At 36.0% G+C, this 24,282-nt stretch overlaps 1 protein-coding gene across 8 annotated transcripts in view; it reads right to left on the bottom strand.

Moving 5' to 3' along the window:
- The window catches only part of LOC105477433 (EPH receptor A6), a 950,680-nt gene that overhangs the window by 161,892 nt on the left and 764,506 nt on the right, over nt 1-24,282 (bottom strand). The gene's annotated exons all lie outside the window — the stretch shown is intronic.

Here is a 24,282-nt window from a genome sequence, read left to right on the forward strand (position 1 = left end):
ATAAATTTATAAAATCAACTTAGTGTCTTGAAAAGAAAGCTACTGAACTAGTTACAATCAAAGAGGGTCAGAAGCATCCGAGTGCTAGATAAAAGTACTAAACCTACATTTAGAACATAAAGCTGTGCTATGGAATAATAAAACGGATATAAATGCTAGTCATTGATGTTGTTTATTTGCAGAATTCACGCCCACATGAGTTACAGGCATGCAGAAAATAGCCATGATAAGATCTGATATATGCTGCATCAACAGGAGCAGTGCTTTACTTTAGGTCTATCTCTATTAGTGCTTAAAATAAGGAAAACTTTTACATCATGCAGTAATTACATATTTTTGCAACAGGGACAAGCACATTGATGTACGCAATCATTAATTTGTTATACTTTTCCGTTAGGGACAAGACACAAGAGTTTGCAAAGGTAAAACCACATGCTTTTTCATTTTTAACAAGGATATTTTAAAGTAAAGAAAAAGTAAGCGGCTTGGAAATTTATCCATAAAATTATACAATGAATCATAGAATAAAAGAATGTCAGAACTAAATAACAGTGTGGAAATCATCTAGTTAAAAACATTCATTTTAGATCAACAAACTGAGGCCTAAGGAGGGGAGTCACTGCCACGTGGTTGGGAGACTACCAGGACAAACTCTTCCCAACCTAGACTAAAAATAAATCATGAATACATTCTTATTTGGGAGATTGCTATCCTCTGAATATGAGTTAGAAACTTTGCACTTTGGAATAGTAACATCATAATTTGGTGTCTTAATAACCTCAAGATCCTAAAATCACTCAGAAGAAAATTTAATACACTTGCAGTATCAGTGAATGGGCATCACTGGTAACTGATATGGCCAATGAAAGGTAAAAATTGCACTAGAGCACCCCCAACCCATCCAAAGAAAAAAACCAACAAGTTACACTGATGACTGTAAGGAATGTATTTCATCCAGCCACTCTGAAATGCCTCAGGCTGCGCGGCTTCACATTTTGAATCCTGGGGTCTTTCCTTTCATGCTCAGATTTAGCAAGTTCTGTGTTTGTGAAGAGACCTCACTCTGTATCTTGACACAAATTCTCCACCAAAAATAAGTTAAAATTTGAGGCTTCTTTGAACTTGGGTCAGAATTAAAGGAACTTGGTACACTATATATATCTTGCTTCCATGGAGAAAGTTATTGGTAAAGAAAAGTTCACATCTCTTAGATCTTCAGAAATGTTTTCATGAAAGAGTAAAGTTACAATGTGTATTTTAACAGGCGAGGCCCATACAGTGTGCACTGGATTACAGAAAGCTTAGAAAAAAAAATACAGTGAATAAACTAGTTTTGTTGTTGATTCTATGGGGCCTTAGTGAAAGGGTCCTGTCAGGAAGAGCTGGAGTCCCTTAAACATTAAGAGACAGGGGGAGAATGCCAAGTGGTAAGTCAGAAAGTGCTCCCAGGTAACTTACAAGGAGTAGTGAAACAAACTTCCTTGTGAGTGCATGGAATGTTTATCATTGAACACACAGTTAACGTGTGTCTGTGTGCAATGTTTCCCACACAAGGCATTTTCCACATTGCAGTGTTTCATCATTGTCTGAAATAACACTTCTAATGAAGGTGCCTCATTGAATACCAAGTGGGGTGATCATATATTTATACAGCAGTCTTGCTTAAAGTTGCAAGAGTAATGGTATTGTTAAAATAGGAAAAATAATGACGAGTGCAGATTTTATTATATGCTGTGAAAAGCTAAAATAATGCAACTTTAGCTGATTATGGATTTATTGAAGCTAAGTAATAGGAAACTCAGTTCAAGAATATTAGATCATAAAGAAAAATAATAACATAATCATGAAGAGCAAAGAAAAAATGATATAAATATGATATAAAAATGATATAAATTAAAGGAAATTTGAAGAAAAACAAAAATATGTAGAGTAGTGGCTCCAAATAATGTTAATATGTTACACATTGAGATTTTTATCTGAGTTTTCCCTGTTTTTGCCAACATTATCCAAACTGTTAACTTAGAAAAGATGCCCATTAACTTTTTGAAAGAAACTAATACAAATATTATCTTATTGCTATGATTGCATTGATTACTGTTTTTGTTGTTGTGACAGCCTGTCATAGTTAATAGCAGCTTTCATTTTCCTAAGCTTCCTGCATCATTCATAATAGCTTTGCTATGTTTCTTTACCATGGGTAAAAAGGTCTTTTATCTATTATGGCATCTCTTCCTTAAGGAATTGTCATTTTTCACAGCTGAAAAAAACAAACAAAATAGAAAGACTGGCGTACACGAATATATATTCAGGTGAGATATTATGTGATAGTAATGCCTTATCATTTTTCTCCTTAAGGTCAGTTATATCAACAGAGACTGCATGAAACACTAAAGTAAGTTTTCACAATTTATTCAGGAAAAACAGCAATTCTTTGTTATAATTCCCTTGTTTCTTAATCCACCAGGTGTTAAGTTTTGGCGTTTGATATAAATTAGTTTTAGTCTGGTTTTCCCAATTGCTTAAGTTGCTAACTCTCTCTGCCTGTTTTCTTTTAACTAATTGTGGAATTTATTATTCAATGATATTGTAGCTAAAAGGTAAATGAAATCTAAAATGTGTAGCAGGAGCAATGTCCACTTCCATGAATATTTTGTTTTTAGTTACATTCCGTAGAGTATTTGTGAATATAAATTAGATTTTATATGTAATAAGAATATTCCTCTAGCTGTTACAAGTTCAAGACATAAAATGTGTCATTTCACATACACTTTTCTAAAACTCTGATTTTGATTCTCTCCTTAGTCCAGTGGTTCTCAACTTTTGTGGTAACTTTCCCAGTAGGGAGAGTTGCAAATTAGGACTGAGGAAAGGCATTCCCAGTATTTAGTGAGTGGAAGGCTCAAGTTGTTGAAATACGTGGTATACTCTCTGCAAAAAAAAAAAAAAAAAAAAGTCTCAAAATGCTACTAGTACCCACTGACAAACCTGTACATGAGTAAAGAATTATTTATTATTGTTTTTTTAAAAGGTTGCTAGTTAATAGGTCATGTAATGAGAGAGTGGGAAAAAAGCAGAAGCTGACATGGCCTGCATGCTTCCCTCTGGCTTGATCGACTGAGGAAGCATTCTGATTACTCAGCTGATCCGACGGTAAACTGGCCTACAGCATAACCAGTCTTCCAATCATCCTCAAATACATATATTTAACACTTAACTAGGGGTGTCCAATCTTTTGGCTTCCATGGGACGCATTAGAAGAAGAATTGTCTAGGGCCACACATAAAATACACTAACACTAATGAGAGATGATGAGCTGAAAAGAAAAAAAAATAAAATAAAAAGAAAAAAATCATAATACAACCTCATAATATTTTAAGAAACTCTAGGAATTTGTGTTGGGTCACATTCAAAGCCATCCTGGGCCACGTGAGGCTCCCAGGCCACAGGTTGGACAAGCTTGAGTTAAACTCTGGGAAACAAAATATCTTTTACAATTTGATATTGTAGCCATCTCCCTTAAATAACTGTACGTTGTAAATTAAGGATCATTAAACATTTGCATATGTAACAAACCTGCGCATGTATTCCTTAATCTAAAATAAAAGTTGAAATTATAAAAATGAAAAGAAATTTTCACATGTGCTTAACAAATCAGCTCTGAAGGCAAATTGTCAAAAAAAATTTTGTGTAAAAGATAACAGGCTAACAATGAGCTTAAACTGTTTGTGCCTCAATTTCCTCATCTGTAAATTGAAAATCATAACTGACTCTAATGGGCTGTTCATGAGAATTCAATGAAGCAAATGACTATAAATATAAACCATTGTTATTATTTAACAGTCTTAGTGTTTCTTTAAAAAGAAACCTTTAAGCATAAAATTGAAATAAATTGATAAAATTTCCTAATGCAGATTCCCTCACATATATATACAAACTCCTCATAGAAAATATTTCCTTCTTTGAAGATTACATATTAATAATTTACTTTTGATGGCAAAAAGTTTAATAATAAGGATAATATCTCTATAATATAAATGTTTGATATATGACTTCTTCAAATTGTTTTCATTAGGTTGCATTTTTGCAAATACCCATTAAGATCTATGAGTAGACAATAGATACACCGATTTAACAAAAGACAGAAAATTTAGAATTGGCAATTTGAAATACGTGCACACATATATGTGTTTGAGGAGGTGCAGGAAGATTACTTGTTACTGTGTTTGGTCCTCTTCTGTTACACGTTGTTCAGTAATGAGTTTACTTCATACTAGTGTTTTCCAAAATTGGGGAGGGGGGTATACCAACAGAGTGCATGGAAGATGGGCATTAGAAAGAAAATACTTAAAATTCCATTTATATTTATGATTTTCCTCATCCTTTACTAATTTACTATGTTTATGTATTTTTATAAATACATATAATAGCATACTAGTTGATACAAATAAATTATAAATAAAATATACTGATAATATCACCTGTAAAACTTGCTCAAACATTTTTATTGTTGGATGTGTGTGATCAGGGAATTTTGGTGATCACTTATCTAAGTAATAAAACAGTGAGAAAAATGCCAAAGTAAGAATGAAGCAAATAATTTACTTCAAGGGCTTGAATGATCAAGGCAAAGCTTTAATTTTACCTGGCCCAACACCATGATCCTAGAAGACAATGTTGCTTCTTACATAGTGATGTTCAACCTTGGATATTCATTAGAAAATACATAATAAAGGCCCAAGTAAGCAAATAGAATGTGGAAAATCAATTTCTTCAACTCCTAAAATGAGTCATTCATTAACTACATTATGAAAATAAGGATGGTATCTAAAAAGAGGAAGCCACAGAAAATCACTGGGAGCACTCTTAAAATTACAGGTTCCACCCATATCATAGCAAACCTGGCCATAAATATGTAGCATTTTATGTATGTTGTGCCTGTTTGTAGTGTGATTATTATGTGAAATCAAGTATTGAAATAAAATGAACTTCCAGTCAGACCTAAATTGTTAAATTTTGCACCAATAATATGTAAAGTGAATATTATTTTGAAATATTTTTATTTCATCCTTTATTTTATATTTTGTATGTTTTATAATAAACACAAAACAATAATAAATAAGGCAGAACATATATATGATTTACAAATGAGTATTCATACAGTGGAGAGTTTGGGCCCAAAATGTTTAATGATAGGAACATGAACAACAATTCGAAGAGGTGAAAATAGAGTGTATGCATTCAGAAGTAAGATAGTTTTCTTTCTTTTTTTTTCCTTTCTTTTTTTTTTTTGAGACGGAGTCTCATTCTATTGCCTAGGCTTGAGTGTAGTGGGGTGATCTTGGCTCACTGCATTCTGCCTCCCGGGTTCAAGCGATTCTCCTACCTTAGCCTCCTGAGTTGCTGGGATTACAGGTGCCCGCCGCCATGTCCGGCTAATTTTTGTATTTTTAGTAGTGACAGGCTTTTACTATCTTGGCCAGGCTGGTCTCGAACTTCTGACCACAGGTGATCTGCCCACCTTGGCCTCCCAAAGTGCTGGGATTGCAGGCAAGTGCCGCCGCACTGTGCCCTTTCTTTATACTTGAGTATCCAGTATTGAGTTCTGTAACTGGCACATAGTAGCCACTCCCTTACTGTGTTTTGGATGAACTATGGTACCTCTGAGCTACAGTAAGAATAACTTCAAAGTTTAAAGATAACCTAGTCTATTGAACCTAATGCAATGCCAAGGGCTACACTCCCTAAAGAATACTCATTCCTGAAACTTCAAACCTTATCTATCTATCTATCAATCAATCATCTATCTATCCATCGATCTACCTACCGACCTACCTACTATCTGTCTTCTCTCTCCTATCTAATTTCACTTATCCTCACTTTGTCAGACTGTGTGCTTCCTTCCACTCCTTGTGTAACTTCTATTTTCTTTCCTACATGCCTCTCTTTTTTTTCTAGTTATAGTAATTTATAACATTATACATTATTTCCTTCATTAACAGAAGTAAGACCATAAACCTGTTATGTTTGAGCAAATGCTTCTTTGTTTTCTGTGATGGTGGATGAGGTCAGAGATTCAATAAGTCTACATCGCCAGTGAGGAAGACCAGTAACAATAAGAAACATGTAATGTAAAGCATTGGAAGAATGCATCTTTTACTCCATGGAGACCTTTATTTCGTGTATCCTTAACTGATGACATGCAGTCTTGGACAGACTACGCTGCTCTGCCTACTTTGGTAAAGAAAGGATTATTACTGCCTCATTGTGATGCATGAGGTGGGACAGCTGGGAGTTCACTGTGGTCTCCTCTAATGTGACCAGAAGATGCACAGATGTGGGTTTCAATAAATGCAAGTTGAGTGAGTGGATATATAAATGATCAAATAAAAAGTGACAAATTGCTACTTAAGCAAATACTCTGCTAGGATCTAAGGAAGTACACTGCCTGCTCAACTGCTTCCTAGGCCAAGAGCAACTTTCTGTAGCTGGAAGGGAGCTAATTTTCAATCTGGCTTAGAATGTGAAAAAATAACTATTCATGAATAACTTATTAATTTATCCTTTTATCCATTCACTGACTTATCAATTTATTCCATAAATATTTATTGCCACATCTATTTTTTTTAACCTATGACACACATTTTTAATACAAAAAAATAGAAAATCAGATAATTTTTGATATGACAATATTATTTTCAGGGACTGATTCTGACTAATCCAAAGATGCGATCACAGAACTTTGTCCATTATCTAAATTCTTGTAACTGGACATGTCCCTACAACTACATTAGTGTTTTCCTCTTTACCTGCACACTAACCCCAATCCAGATTGTTCAGCACTAAATACAATTAAAGATGATATGACCATTATTGTTTTATTTTCAACTTAAAAAAAATCCTTCAGCCGGGCGCGGTGGCTCACGCCTGTAATCCCAGCACTTTGGGAGGCCGAGGCGGGCGGATCACGAGGTCAGGAGATCGAGACCATCCTGGGTAACACGGTGAAACCCCGTCTCTACTAAAAATACAAAAAATTAGCCGGGCAAGGTGGTGGCGCCTGTAGTCCCAGCTACTCGGGAGGCTGAGGCAGGAGAATGGCGGGAACCCGGGAGGCGGAGCTTGCAGTGAGCTGAGATCCGACCACTGCACTCCAGCCTGGGCGACAGAGCAAGACTCCGTCTCAAAAAAAAAAAAAAAAAAAAGAAAAGAAAAGAAAAGAAAAGAAAAAAATCCTTCAAGTAACTGTAATATGAACCCTATAGATATTTCATCCCCTTGTTGTTTAATAGGACACAATAAATGTATTGGAACAGAAAGTGTAGTTTCATGGCTAGATTTTTATGAGGTATTTATTTAGTGCTTTTACAAATAAATATTCAATTCCTTGAGATATTTTTAAACCTTTTGGACTTGTAGAATGTGCATCATAAAATTATGGTTGCTATAAATTATATTTTAAAACTATAGCACTAACGAGGAGAATTAAAATATTTTGGAGTTGATTAAGAATAAGATACATTGAAAGATAGGTTTTAATTTGTATTTAAAATAGAAGTTCTTTGACTTTTTAGAAGCAAATATCTTAAATGCCTGAAGTTTCTCACCTGCAAAATGCTGAACTTGGACTGTAACTTTCCTAAGTTTCCTTTAAGCTCTAAAAGTCTATTTACGTAATTTTTATTCCATTTGCTATGCTGAATGAAGCATGTATTTTCCTTAAGTGGAGGCTGTGACCAGTGGTTTTGCCTCTGCTTATATTCAGTGGAACTTGAACTCTTAATTACTTAAAAAGTGTCCTGAACAAATCTACAATCTGCTAATACATCCATCATGTTTAGTAATAAAAATGCCCAGGTTTGAGGTCAGGCAGAACTTTGAATTCTGACTCTACCATTCACGAACTGATTAACCTTGGATAAGTTATCTTCTCTTTCATTCAGTTTTCTCATTTGAAAAATGGAGTTAATAATAAACATACTGGTTTATCGTGAATCACAGGAGAACTGCCTATTAGTGGTTGGCAGTAAATGTTCAATACATGGGGATAAATATTTTCCTCCTTCTCCTTCATGGAGACCATTTCATGTCTCCGTGCCTTCATGACCTTTCCTCTCTCTGGAAGTCCCGTGTGGTTTTGGCAGGTATCACCTCCCCTGTCAAAACGTGCTTGACATAGCTGGAGAAAACTTACTTGCTATTCTCTCCTCTGTTCCTCCATATAATTTTAGGTATTATAATAAAGGCAGAAGTCTATCATAGCAGCAATATTTGTTTGTCTACAATTCCATGGTACCAAACTCAAATGCCTTTAAGGGTCCGTCAGGTGCAATAAGTAAGTATATCAGGTTGATGACAAAGGCATTCTGTTGTACTGAAAGGTGAAAGCTCTGACTAATGACAATGAACTCAAATGTTTTTTAAAAACACTGCAGATATCAAATAAAACACATCCCTTGGATGATCTCAGCCTGTGGGCTGCCAGCTGGTGACTTTTGGCTTACACATTTGTCTTTCCCACTAGGCTGAGAACTCTTAAGAATAAGGAATGAGTTGTGTATGTCTTATTCTCCTTGACGTGCCCAGTCCCAGATCTTTTGCATGGTAGGAGCTCAAGGTAATATTTATTGAGTTGAATTAAAATCATCTTTATATGAACAATACAAAGGTAGTTTGACTTTGTAAAAATAACAGACTGAGTTTTCTCAATGTCAGAGCTTTCAAAACGATGTATACTCAAATACTATAAATAGCATAAAAAATATATATAATTATTAATGTTCAATGAAATTGGGAACTTTCCACTTTATATGCTTATGATGACCCAGTGTTCAGGGATCAGGGGCAGACTAAATTTCCAAAACTTCTAAAATTCTAAAGTTCTTTTATCTAAGAAGTGATAGAAGGATCGAGTGAACTTGAAAAAAAACATGTCCTTCCAATTAGCCACCATACAGGCTACTTTGGTTGGCAGATTCCTACCTAGCTGTTTTTTCCCTGAGGTCAGACTTTTAAACTATGTGTTCTTTTAAAAAACAGTTTTACACCTCAGATGCCAAGGAGTCAGCTAAGGCGTTGTTAGGCAGCATTTATCAACATGTATGAGAGCTAGATCTATTTAGCTCTGCAGCCAAAGTATGCTATGTATTTAATATTTATGAACTGTGGGTATATCTGTCACATTATTCAAGTGAGGTCTGCACTTTTAGCACACTAGATAAAGAGGTCATGAAGCAGGCTGCATGTGCCTCTTTGTAATTTTCCAAAGCTGCTCATAGACCAGACTGGCCATTCATTGCTAGTATGAGTCTTGCTGTCACATATATCACATTGTCCCTTTCTCATAAACAAAGTTTAAAAGAAAATGTTTTGGATTTAGTTTTACTCACGGATATAACAACATGCTTGGCAGCACTATCTACGAACAAATGTTTTAATACATATCAAACATTTTTCATTTAAGGCTATGTAAATGCCTTTCAAAGTGTTCTTAGCTGTTTCAGGTCAAAATGGCATCTATATGGTGTGGATGAGATGGCAGGATAATTTGGTTAATTTCCATGTTACTATTTAATAATTACTGCTTGATTGGTTTTGTAGATGATCAGGGAATACAATTAGTCTTGAAAATATTTGAAAGCAGCCAAAGAAAATGAAACAAAGCAAGGCCCTAATATGACTTCATGTCAACTCTCATATGAAAAATGTATGACATGTATGCAATCTCATATGATAAATGTATGACATGTATGCAGTGGTACTGGTGGTAGGGTGGCGGTGGCAAGGTATGTCCACTTTTCCAGGTAGCTATTTTTTGCATGAGGTAAGCACATGGGACTTCCTTCCCCGTTTCTACTTGCAAACATGCATGGTGTAAACACTTCAGTGGATGCTTCCCTGAGTCCTCTCAGTTTAGATTATGTCACTCTCCAGTTAAAAAATTCCAAAATCTCCCTACTGGTGAGTATACAACCAAAACATAAGAATGGTTTCATGGCTGGGCATGGTGACTCATGCCTGTAATCCCAGCACTTTGGGATGCCGAGGTGGGCGGATCACCTCAGGTCAGGAGTTCGAGACCTGTCTGACCAACATGGAGAAACCCCATCTCTGCTAAAAATACAAAATTATCCGGGCATGGTGGTGCATGCCTGCAATCCCAGCTACCTAGGAGGCTGAGGCAGGAGAATCGCTTGATCCTGGGAGATTGCGGTGAGTCGAGATTGTGCCATTGTACTCCAGCCTGGGCAACAAGAGCAAAAAACCCTCTGTCTCCAAAAAAAAAAAAAAAAAAAAAAAAAAAAATGGCTTCAGAATCCTTCACATTTTCCTGCAAACATACAGGAAAATACATTGTTATTTGAACACCTTGTTCACTCTTTCTAGCACAAAGAGAGAATACCCCATATTGGCCTGACTCATTCTAAATACACTGCTCAAATGCCACCTCTTCTAAGAGGCTTTCTATTTGGCTGCTGCTGGAATCGTCTTGCCCTCATCTGTGCTTCCTCAGGAGGCAGCAAAGCTGCAAAGGGAAGAGCACAGGTGTGGAGCCAGAGGGATCCAGCTTCAAAACTTTGCTGTGCATAGCTTGCTGCATGACCTTATGCAAGTCACTTAAACTCCCTGAGCCTCAGTTCTCATTTTGGTAATGTGTGGGAAATTGGATGTTATGAGGACAATTATACAAAATAGTGTTTATAAAATGCCTGGCACGAAATAGACCCAAGTAAGAACTTCCTCTGTGGCTCTTTTCTCTCTATCATGTGTAACATTATCACATTTTTACTTGTAGTATAGGTATTTCTTTTCATGTGCTTTACAATAAATTATTTGAAGAAGCTTCTCATTTTAATACGTGCAGAAGAACTTGGCATGGTATGTTGCATATAGGGGTTAATTGTAAAGGTAACATTTAAAAATGGGAATTACAACATGTACCCATGTTTTGCTTCTAAACTTCCTTTAAACTTCTAAAAGTAAAATGACAACATTCATGCAAGATAGTGAAAATATCACTTGAGTCCTAAAATTGTTCTGACATGTCAAGTCCCTCTTGATATCTCATATATTCCTTCACTCCCAGACAGATTGGTGAACACTAAGTAATACAAACAGCCAGACATGGGCCACACATATACCCCCCAACATTTATCCCAGGGTTGCATATGTGCCTTCTCATTTATGTATTTAAGAGACAGACAGAGAGACGATCTGGAGGGTGGAGCAATTTGGACTGCTTATGTGAGCATGAAAGACAAGGGAAGCACATAGGTAGAGATGCTATTCCGTGAGGGGAGAGATTGACTCAGCATTCATTCTCTGCGGGCCTAACTCTCCTATAAAGGAGTCGGCCAATTTCACCTCAAGTATGGCCTTGAAGCAAAGTAATAACAGTGTGCTGGGCTCTATTTTCAAATAAGATCATAAGTGTGAAATGGGTTGGAAAGAGGCAGGCATTATACAGTTTCAAATAACTTCTGATTTTTAGTGAGGCTATTCCTTTTTGTAAGCTGGATGCCGATGAGGCCTATATTCACCCAATTTTCAAGTCTGATATGAGATAACACTCATTCCTGATAACAGGGAGAAAACGGAAACAGATTCAAAGAAGCCTGATTTTATGACTGTTTAGTCACATTAAAACTGGGCATGTTGAGACTGCCTGGAATAATATCTCCATTCACATCTTCCAACCCCTTGCTGTGCCACCATTTTCAACTCTGTTTATCATTAGGCTATCCTTGAAAGGCCATTAAACTGAGTTCAAAATGAGGACCCAAATATATCCTGTTCCATAAGAATACTGTTGAAGGAGAGATAAGGAATTTACAAAGAGAAAAAGTGAGGGATAAAAAGCAAGCAGGTGTCGTTCACTGCTGAAAATGCCCCTACTAATGTATTTTTCAGCGATAGTTCCAAGGCAATTTCAGACCCTTGTATCATTAGATTATTGGTTCACTTAACATACATGCTTTTAATTTCATTTTAAACATTGGCTTGGATGTAAATTTGGGTAGTTTGCTAAAATGTTCCACTAGGGATGGTGAATGATTATAGCTTCTTAGATATAGTGACAGTGTGAGAGAAACAGTAGCTTCTGACGTGATATATGTGGAGAGGAAAACATTTGGAAGCAGTTTGAGTGCATTTTATTTCTGCACGGACTCTTTGGGCACCCAGCCACTTTCAAAGCATTATTTAACAAATTATGGCACCACAAAAACTACTTTATGCCCTAGATGTTAGTTTCCAAAACAGGATCCAATAAATGTCTGAAGTTTTAATATACAAGAGAATAGGACTGAGTTAAAATTAAAAGAACATTTGTATTTGCAAGTGAAAAATAAAAACTTATTGCTTTCAAAGTATTATATTCAATTTTATTGCTATGTAAATAGGTTTATTTTATATACATACTGTTGTGTTAATAGTTTTTTTTTTTTAAAGATGCTTGTTTGTTGATATTTTTAAGGGGCGAACCCATTTTACTATATGATGGTAAATTTATACTTGATCTTAACCAAAAGGCCGAGAAGTGATATATGACAGTAAATTTTACAGTTTCAGAATTTAGAAGATAGTGATGCTCTTTTGTTTATACTTGACTTACAAAAAATCCAAACAAAATCACTTTCTCGTTTACCTTTTACATAGTGGTGCATGTGTTCTGCAGTGGTGCAAATAACGGTGCAGTCTTATTGTCTGAGGCTGTGGGTAAATATTGAGTCATATGAATCACCCTATGATATCAATAAGGTAGGGCCAGTGGAGAATGAGGGAGAGGAAAGTACACCTGGAAGGAAGCTGTTCACCCATGCGAGGCACATTTAGTGTGCTGGGTGATGTAATTTACTAAATGGCACACTGGTGCCCTAGAAGACTTAACTCACCTCAGCTGAATGAGCAGTTGGCTCGATCTCAGTCATTGAGAGGTGCCCATTTATACTCAAAGTCATATACATTTCAGATCGAATGTGTCTTAATTGAGTATATATACCTTCCAGGTAATCTGGGTATAAGGCTGGGAATAAAAAAATGAGTGCAGCCTAATTAGAAAGCCCCATTTAAACGTACTTTTCAAATCACATCTTTACAGCACTAAGGGGCAGACACCTAAGGAGATAACGTACTTTCAAGAAAGAAAAAAATCAAGTGACAACATTATTGCTTAAATTTAATCACAAACCTTGAGTTTGGAGAGAGTCCCAGAGAGTTTGTATTTAAGTATAGATTTAGCTATAATCTAGCAAACTGTATTTATAGAAAAGAATTGCTGGCAAAGATAAATACTGGGTAGTGAAACAGGCTTATCAAGAAATAAACAATGAAGAGGAGATAAATTTTTAGGTTAATGGCATATATTGATAGACCAAAGAAAAATGATTGTATAAGGGCAAGCATTCATGTGTGTATGTGTGAGTGTATTATTTAAGAGTACTGACTGGCCAAATTTTTAACACATTCATACACAATAGACAAGTGTATAAGACTGTTATAAAAATTCAGTTGAATGAAACAGACGTTTTAGTTCCCTGAGATTTTTTAAATTTATGATGCCTTTCCAGTTTAAAAAGTAAAAATAATCTCCACTATTAGAAAATCTTCAGTCTGAAAAAATCTTTTTAAAAGACCAAATCAGCCCCTAAAGTACATGGCAAGGTATCCTCCAAAAGGAACAACCTCAGTTCATACTTGATAATTGAGGAAAGTCTTATACCTCTAGTCATGACTTGACCTCATGGTGGCAGAGACGGACAATGGCCTTTCCATACCTGTTTCTTTCACTCCAGTTTCAAAACCCCTGATGTTAAGGGCCATATGGCTGGCCAGAATAAACACCATATTTTTCCAGCTTTCTTATGCGTCCAGATGAAGTTATGTGATCAGTGAGTGGAAATGGAAGTAGTGGTTGCGATTTCCAGGAAGAATCCCTGAAAGGAGGAAATGGGACTATATGTACCTCTTCCTCCTTCTCGAAAAATGCAACTTACACAACCATCCTGGGCAGTGTGCTGAAGACAGCTGCTCAGTATGTTGAAGGAACCTGGGTCTCAGAGGATCATGAAACTATCCTACTAGCTGTTGACTGCTTACCTCTGGATGTTGCTTATTTGTGAAAGGAATAATTTTTCTACTTTTTACTTGGGGTTTTCTGTCACAACAGAATCTGACTCTATGCTGATAGTTTGGTTTTTCCTTTCTTAGCATTCCTGGTCCCTAAATTAACTGTGTCAATATCCTCTGATGACTCTATCTCATACTTAGATTTTGAAACAGACTTCATGGATGTAATTTTGTCTGTTCTAGCCTATTCTTCTTCCTCTATCTGGGCAATTATTTCTGAGTCTATCCACCAACCCAGATGCCATTCATCTGCCTGAATTGTTCTCAGTCTGTCACTGCATCAGAAAATGAATGAGAAATGAAGTCACATTGAAACATAACTTTCAAAGACCCAAATATTACTCTACTTTCTTCTCTTCCATTAAAAAAATATGGGAAAAGGTAAGATTAAGAGTGATATTTACATACAACTTCTTAATTTGCTTTTAAAAGAATTTGTACTTCTTTTTTGCTTTTTCTATTATTTAGAAGTGAATAGCTAGAGATACATATTTTAACTGGTTATGTCATGAGGTACCCTGACACCTCAGTTAAGAGCATTACCTTAATAGGTAATGAGTCCTGGAGAGTCACTGCCTCTGACTTCCTGGAGATAACACGAAAGAGCATAAAAATTGGGAACAATTTTTTGTCAGCTCTCTCAAGACAGGGGATTTTTTTTTTAAATTCATAAGCTTAGCTCAATGCCTGATGCTTAGACGCAGGATGAAAAGAAAGAGAAAGAGAAAGGAAGGAAAGAAAGTTCACAAATCAATGGCTTGTGTTCCTTCACTATTAAAAGAAAATTCCATCTTCAATAGTGAATATGGAAACATATTCTCTCTATTTATTTTTCTGTCTATATCTTTACATTTGTTTACTTTGGATAAGTCTTATGCAAGCTTTTTTTTCTTCCTTTGCAATTTTACTTTCCAATTCCACAACTTCCAACTCTGTGTTTACAATTTCACTCTCAATCAAATTTTAACAGTTTTAAAAGAAAAAAAGAGACTGCAGTGGTTTTCACCTGTAGTCCCAACGTTTTGGGAGGCTGAGGCAGGAGGATTGCTTGAGCCCAGAGTCTGCAGTAAGCCGTGACTGTACCACTGCACTCCAGCCTGGGTGAGACAGTGAGATCTTTTCTCTAAATAAATAAGTGGAAAAGAAAAAAAATAGTCCCCTCAATCTTATCATCCTTCTACCAATGTGGATACCTTTGAGATGTGCTTCCACATTAGCCCACACTTTTGCTATCACAACCTCACCATTATTGTAATTTCCACAAAGGTCAATGTCATGTTACCTTGTTCATTGTACCATCCACACTTGAAAACTGATGAGTGACTGAGTTCATTTTTTTTTGTCTTGTATATTCTACCATTATGTAATAGAAACCTTTTTCTTTTTTCAAGGTTGTATTCTGATTAATAAGTGCAAACATTCCATGGGTCATCTCTAATCTAATTTTAATGTCACAGTTTTATACACGAATGAGGTTTAATTTTCATCTTTTAACAGTAAAACAAAGTCTGTAGATTAAATAAAGATAATATGCTTTGAACTTAGAAAAACAACTGGCATGCCTGGATGGAATCCTTCTTTCAGTTAAGTTCTACAACCTTGAGACAACTTAAGAACAAAAAATAATCACTAACCCCCAAAATACAAGCTTGTGAAGACTTACATGCCAGTGTGCACTGAGACCACCCTGACAGAAAATATTCTCCCAGCTTTTGAGTGTCTGCCAGGCCAGTTGATGAGTGGGATGTAAGGGAAGGGGCAGGAGTGTCACTCTAGTGGATTACATTGAAAAACCCTTTCTTTTCTATGGTAGAATACCCATGACCAGTAGAAGTAGCTGCTCCCTGGACTAATCAAGGAAAAAAAATGTAATAAATAACTTTTTACAAAATCTGCAAATTTCTTGAAGCTTTATAGGATGTTTAGATAGAATTCATTTTCCATTGAACTCTTCTATAGAGAAGAGGTAATTTTTCTTGGAAAAAAATATTTCACAGAAAAATTCTGGGATAACTTCCCTATTCAAAATCTCAAATTCCTTAGGGTAGCAAAGATCTAAGAATCCCATTTCCCTTAGCCTACCCCTTCACTCCCCACACTGTGTTTCTTATCTTCGTGAAAGGACTTGACCATTTAGCTAGTTGCTAGATTGGAAACTCGAGGTTCATTTAGACTACTTCCTCAGAGTCATCTGCTAAGGCCAAGTGATGGTGTCCTCTGGTTTCTGTGTAGTGAAAAACTGTCTTTCTTAGTTACCTTCTTTCTTCTATCTGCACTATAATTACACAGCTTTATATAAGTCTACCTATAAGTTTTACTCTGGATTATTGCTATCACTTTTTATTGACTTCCCTGTCTCCAATTTAATTTCCGTGCCTATATTTCCGCCTTATATTCAGCTGGCAGATAAATATTTCTTTAATGCGAATGTGCCTGTGTGATTTCCCTGCTTAAAACCGTTCAAAGGCTCCCCACGTATTTAAAAATAATACTTATGATTTATATCACACTATAATACACAAACTATTCTTATTAACATTTAAACAGCTTAGAACAATGACAATTCCTTTTCCCATTCATCTAATCCCAGCTCTCTGCTGTCATCATTTTGATATGTAACCTCTCAGATTTTTTTTAATGCCAGGAATGATTATATACATAGATATGAAAATAAATAGTTTTGCTTTGTGAATTTTTAAAGTAAATGAGATTACTCTCTATATACTGCACTTAACTAGCTTTTGAATGTTTAAACTTGATTACATGTTTTGGAGACCTCTCATGATGTTAATCTACCTCCTTCTTTTCACTGCATCATAATGTTCACTAGTACATATATACACACAAATTTATCCAACCCTTTTCTTCCTGATGAGTATTAGGTTATGGCATATATATCCAGAACAGTTATACAGACATGGAGTTCCTGAGTTAAACAATATGTGCATTTCAAATATGGTTCCAAATAGTATACCAGAAGTCTATATCAATTTAAATTATTATCAAGAGTAAATGATAATGTTCTAATTTCCTGTGCTCTTATTAACACAGACAGCATCACTCTCTTCAATTTTTACTAGATGGGTTAAAAAAGTGATCTAATTTTATTTTTTTGTGTTTTATTTATGCATTAAATTAAATTTGAGATTCAGGGGGTACATCTGCAGGTTGGTTAAATGGGTGTATTACATAATGTTGAGGTTTGGGCTTGCAGTGACCCCATCACCCAAATAGTAAATATAGTACCCAATAGGTAGCATTCAACTCTCTTCCCCTTCACACCCTCCTGCTTTTGGAGTCCCCAGTGTCTATTGTTTCCAAAACTTTGTTTAATTTTGATTTTAATTAACATATCACTGGCTACTAGTGAGATTAAATATATATTTTCTTTTTTTCATTAATCATTGCATTTGTTTTAAGAAAATTAGCTGCTCATATTTTTGTCTCATTTTTATATAGTGGGGTCTTTAAAAATGATTGGTAAGAATTCATTATATAATTTCATAGTAGTCTTTTGTTGAACAAATATTGCAGTATTTTCCCCTATGTTTTGCCTTTTCTCTATTGCTTATTTTTCAATTGTCAGTCTCTCTGGTCACATCTCTGAAAACTGGCTTCACACAGCTCTGACTTCCACAACAAGAAAATGCTAATAAGTCTATAAGCCTTTTCTCTTTCACATCTGTGTAGCTTTTTCTTATATGTGTTTCCTGTTAATAATACACAGTTTCTTTGCCTGTCTAACCCACATTTGACTCATCCTTCAAGACTCTGCTTAAGTGTTACTCCCTCTAAGAAACTTTCTTTTATTCAAATAGATTCAGTGGGCCTGCCCTAAGCCTCATTTCATTCATCTACTCCATATTAGTGCACTTATGCTTTTAGCATTCTATTAGCTGCTCAATATATGTTTGTTGACTGAATGACTTTATAAATTCAGCCTTTAGGATAGGTTATTAAAACAATTTCTCTATTTGATAATAAAATTTAGATTTCTCCAAGAGGAACTTACAAATTTTTCTCAAACCAATGAAGTAAAAACTTTCTTCTGAGTTGCTTAAATAAAGAGAAAGAAGGTGAAAAGTGACTGGGTCCACATTACATGATAATAGATATATGATAATAGATAAAACAAAAGAAGAATATCATAGCTATCATTCAAGCAAGGGATCTTAGAATTGGGAGGAGCCTGGACATCCTGGACATTCTGGAACTATTCTATTTATATCCTTGTGACTAAGTTCTGTGCCTATCTGTTTTATTCTGGGTTTTCTTGATTAATATTAAGTCAATACAAAATTTGTCTTCAGGAAACATTAATTTATCTTCCATTCATTTGGTCTATAATTTTGCCCTCTGAATTTCCATGTGGCAATATGAATGATAACTGAAGAGATCTATTCTTTTCCTTTCCATTTTCTACCTAAATTTTTAACTGTAGGCTAAACATATCTTGATCTATCAGACACTTATTTAAAAAAATCTCATCATACTGGTTACTTTACTTTTGGACAAATTATACCCTAACAAAGCTAACCCTAAAATGGATAATCTGGAACTGATCACTGTATACCAGATGTAAACTGCCCAGAGTAGACTGTAAAACAACTCTTAAATTTTTTAAAAAATAGTCTTCTTGTCAAATTATAGCAACCTAAAATGCAGCTAGCTTTTTTGTGTTAGCCAGGTCACACCACTATCTATTATTGCACTTGTGGGCAACCAAAACTTTATTCGACTTCATATAATCTAAAGGCACACTGCTTTGTATTTATTTTTTTAGGTTCCTCTGCCTAACAGGCCTTCATCAGGCATAATGAATTCTTTGTACAAAAGTAAGAAGCAGATTGAGAAACTCATTAACACCGTACTGTAAATAATCCAACAATTACCAAATCAAGTCATTTGGAGGCATAGTTATTCAACGCAGAAACAGTTGTTACCAAAAATCTGCAATAAGAGTTCAGCATTGCTCTTTACTAAGAAACTTGACTGTTTTCTTGCCTTTTGCTTAATTCAACAGTGTCATACATATAATGATACGATATGTTTTATATGGATTTTGTTACAATGTATATAGGAAGAAAGTCAAAAATTCAACCAAGTGTAATCAAAGAGCATGAGCTTTGGAGTCAGACAGACACGAATTCACCTCGTGACTTTGCCACCTACAAGTTGTTTGATACTGAATCAGTTACTTAATATTTCCAATTTAAATTTCCTCATTTGGAAAATGAAAAAATTACAACAATTAGCCTATAGTTTTTATGAGGATTAATAAAACTACATATAAAAAAGGTATAACATACTATCTGGCACATAGTAGGCATACAATGGGGAAACAAGGAAGATATCACCTCAGGAAAGTTGGTCTCTTCTGAGCCAGCTGTATGACAGCACAGGGGAGTCCGAAAGTAAAAATACATTACACTTGTATACTTTTCTGAGACTTAAAATCTAAGAATCAGAAGGCCAAGCGCAGTATCATTTACTATGGGCAGTATCATTTACTATGATTATACTCTATTACCTCACCAAGGGCTCATATTACCAAGAGTGCCTTATAATCCAATAAACATGCTAAAATATCAGCATAAAACAAAGACAAAAAACAGGAAAAAGGAGCAACTAAGAGATCAGTGTTTTAGTTGACGCAGGCATTAATCAGAACGATATAGATTTTTGGTCCAAGAAAACTTCTACTTTAGATAAATTGCCAAGGTAAAGAAGATAGCTTGCATATATACATACAATGCTGACCGAGGGAAAAAAGTAAAAACGGATCAAAATAACCTTTTGGTTTTATAAACAGAAAGTGGCAGCAGAGGTATATGGAAAAGCTGATGGTGTGCTATACATTGCAATGATGGCTCTTTGCCAGCAAGTTTCATTGACCTTCCACATTTCACATTGACTCTGATGTTTATAAATGCCGCAAGGCTTGGCAATTAGTATTTTGTGAACTGAGAATTTGCTCTTTTTTAGGTTCTTATTGTTTGATCTCAATGAAAAGCTATTTAATAGCAAATTCATGGTGAGTCAAATAACAGAAGAATTGGAGTCTAACGTGTATCTGTTTGGTGGTATTTAACAGGAAAGAGGTTTTATTATGAGTTTCAAGGAAGATTTTCTTTTGGTCTTAGGGAAATAGGATTTATGACTTACATGTAATTTTGTCCTTTGAAGGTGACAATGTAATGAAACAATAAGAAAAAAAATGGCATTTGAGATGATAATGCAGCAACCAGGTCACTGAGAGAATGACTTTTCTAAAGGTACAAGAACTTCCTTGCAAGTCAGCTTCAGAATCTATCAATTAGCACTTAAATTTTGGAGAAATTGCCTGACATATGCAATTGCTTCAAATGAAAGGGTTTTAACTTTAAAACTTTTATTTTTTTAAAGGAGTGTTTTTCTCCTGAATCTTCTGTGTCAACCTCTATAATCTCTTTTCTACCATGCCACCTCTGGCCCTTATTACACTTAATTTTGACTACTGCAAGAGTCTGCTAATTAGTCCCTCTGCTTCTACTCTTTCCTGATTAGGGCTTATTGAGTTTCCAGGCCATCCTGGCAGCAATATTTTTTAACAAGTGATATTGCTGCCCTAAATGCTGACTCCTTGCCGTGACACAGGTGCTATGTTTATATGCAATAACAGAACTATATGCCCTATTCTGTCCATCCCAGAATCCCATTCCTGAATTTAGGCTTCCAGTTTCAGACTCCTCTTTTTCCTGACTCTACATGTGAACTATTTTATTTTGACCTTTCTCTTACTGACCCTTTCACTCTCAACACACTCTGAAGATGACTTCCTATTGCTACATTCTGGTATCTAGACTCTACAGTGCTGGTGGAAGGGGATTATTCCCTTGAAGTCAGACCTGAATTTAACCTCTAGTTTATCCAAGCAATTCTGCACACCACCCGCTTCAGGCAGCATTATTATCTTAAAAATCTTTAAAACTTTCTATTTCATTTTGTGTAGAGTTGTAATGTCATGGTTTAACATTTAAAGCTTCTATTTTTTTTTTTTTTTTTGAGACAGAGTCTCACTCTGTCACCCAGGCTGGAGTGCGGTGGTGTGATCTCGGCTCATTGCAACCTCCGCCTCCCGGGTTCAAGCAATTCTCTGCCTCAGCCTCCAGAGTAGCTGGGGTTACAGGAGCCTGCCGCCATGCCTGCCTAATTTTTGTATTTTTAGGAGAGATGGGGTTTCACCATCTTGGCCAGGCTGGTGTTCAACTCCCGACCTCGTGATCCACCTGCCTCAGCCTCCCAAAGTGCTGGGATTACAGGCGTGAGCCACTGCGCCCAGCCCCGTAATACTTTTTAAATTTATATTCTGATTCCTCCCCCATATAAACCTAATGCTTAAGGCAGATTGAGGTGTTATCCACCTCCAAAATACAGGAATGCCTCTGCCCTTAGACTTGCTGACACCACTTCCCTGGCCTGGAGTGCCTTCCATACTGTCTTCTAGCCTGTTCCAATTCCCGGCATCTTCTGAATCCCAACTCATGTCTCTTTTTCTCCATAAAGTTTTCCTGGCCACTCGCTTCCATGAATCCCTCATATTTGGAATATTTTATTTTAATTATTTTTATTCTACTTACTGTAAAACAAAAGTATATGTAGTTAGAATACAAAATCTCTGGTGGCGGCTGGGTAGTGTAAAAATAAATATTCTTAGTGCAATAAAATTAAAAATATAAATTAGTAGTACAACCTGGCAATGGTGTGAGTCGATTCTACACATGAGAAGTTTGTTTTTAGGTAAAATTAAACAAGATTTGAATCAACAAGAACTATGGTGACTTACATAACCCCTCTCTGGGTCTTCATCCCACACACAGAGAGAAAAGCCATGTGTGTCAAAACTGATCGTAGCAAGCATTTGCCCAACATGAACCAGGAAAAAAAGCGCTTTGTTATTTTCAACAAATGCATGCATTTTTATGTGTATCCTAGAAACTGAAGTACCAGGAATGACACAAATACTGTTCATAATTTAAGCTCAGTTTTCCATATATGCAGACACAAAGAATAAGAATTCCTTTCGATTAAAACAAAAGTTTTGCCTCTAATCTTTTATCACTGAAAGTATTTTTTTGAAAATGTATATAGTAATTACCATATTCTCATTTACTCTTCACAATACAATTTTCATAATATATGTTCAGTTAGTTTTCCTAACAACCCAAATGAAGAACTATTACATCCTGATTTTTGCAGAGAAGTAATAATTTCCCAAAGTCACCTAAATAAGTGATTTAAGCTAGGAATCCAAGCAACTTAACCCTAGACTCTGTCCCTTTAATCACTGGCAATGAATACAAAATCAAGCATTTTTTACCTTTTAAGTAAAATACTTCATTGGGAGACTGTTGGGCTCATTCACTATTTTTAACATTTGATTATTCATTTATTACTTTATCTTTTTATTATTCATTAACTTAATACGCCTTTATTGAGCACTTATCATGTGCTATAAGTTGAGATACATCACGGAGAATCTCTGCCTTCATGAGTCCTTGGGAGGACAAATGCATATAAAATGATAATAGTAACACAGTGTTTTAGGAGCTATGGTGGTAACAAAGACTCACTCATTTGACCAGAACTTTAGTAGGCTCCCAAGCCCTTTCTGACCTGACTTGATTTGGGGCCTTCATATCTATTCTTATAGAATGCAGTCTGAGCAAAAATCCCCTACCCTTGGTGTCTGACCATTTTCAGTATCTTATTACCCTGGTCTGTCTTCAGCAACAATCCTATCAAGTCAGTTTAGCCAGAAACTTCTTAGCCTTGATGTCTCCTCTGAATAGTTTCTATCCATTGACATCCACTCTGCTCCTTGGTTATATACATCCCAACTTGTCCTTGTTGGAGTTAAGTCAAATTTCTCTGCCCCACTGCAAGACCTCTGTGAAACTGGTCCCTATACCTACACCCATAGCCCTCCTTGAATAAAATCGGCCTTATCATCTTTAACAAGTGTCATGAATAACTTTTCTTGTAACAGTAGATATTTGAGTAGACTAGTGGGGAAAAAAGGGAGCTCATGATTCTACATAGAGGAGAAAAGTCTTGATTAAATCTAAAAAGGGCAACAGTTTACCACTGGGAAAGAAAAGAAGGACATTGTAGGCATAAGGAGCTGCTCTGAAGAGCATGGTGCTCTCTGAGAGCTGTAAATGGTTTAATAGAACTGAAGCAGGCACAGTAATTAGCAAAAATGATCCTAGAAAGGAAGCAAGTGCCAGATCAATGGGGGCCTTGAATATTCTGCCAAAGAACTTGGACTCGTTCCATCAATCTGTGGGGAACCTTGAAGATCTGTAAACCAGGATATCATGTTATCTGTTTTGCATTTTATAAAGATCACTCCTATAGCAGTGCATAGGATGAATTGCAGGATAGTAAAAATGGAGGTAGGAATACAATGTGATTCTCTGTATTTCTGGAAAGAAATGATGATTGATATCATTTATTTAGCATAGTATAACTATTTTTTAAATTTTTTGCATGTTATGATGATTTCACATGTTAAAACTCTTTCTCGCTATTGAGAGACTGACCCTCCGGGGCCTAGCCAAAACCTGGAGCTAGCAAAGGGCCCAGGCTTGAGCAATTCTTTGATAGGTAAACTAACCAATCCAAAGCCAAACCTCCTCTACCTAGATTATACACCTCAAATGATGAATTTTCTCCCCTTAATCATTCCAGGGCCAGGTGCTAGGCAACTAGGGACCACCCTTATAGCCCAAAGCCCACCAAAATTATTCAAAATAGCCAATCCTAAACTGTTCACTGCTCTGCCTTGCCTTTCCCACTCTGGCCCAAACCTTCTCCTTGCTCCTGTCTTCTGCCTCCTGAACACCCTGGTGAGTTTCCTAGCAGGCCCTGCGTAGCTTGCTGTGCCTCCTGTCTTTAGGACCTGTGAGTATAATAAAGTTTGTTTTCCTGAGCCGCCTCTGTGGCTGCACGTACGTGGGTAGAAGGTAATCCTTAGTATCCCTTGTATTGTGATGCATCAGTCCAATCTCTTCCTCCATCTCTTCCCAATGTTTCTCCTGAGGCTCTCCTCCACATGCGTCTCTCTCTTTTATTCTTATTTGTATGCCAGTTACATTAGATTAATGACCCACCCTA

Source organism: Macaca nemestrina, chromosome 2, assembly GCF_043159975.1.
Source record: "Macaca nemestrina isolate mMacNem1 chromosome 2, mMacNem.hap1, whole genome shotgun sequence".
NCBI classification, from domain to species: domain Eukaryota; kingdom Metazoa; phylum Chordata; class Mammalia; order Primates; family Cercopithecidae; genus Macaca; species Macaca nemestrina.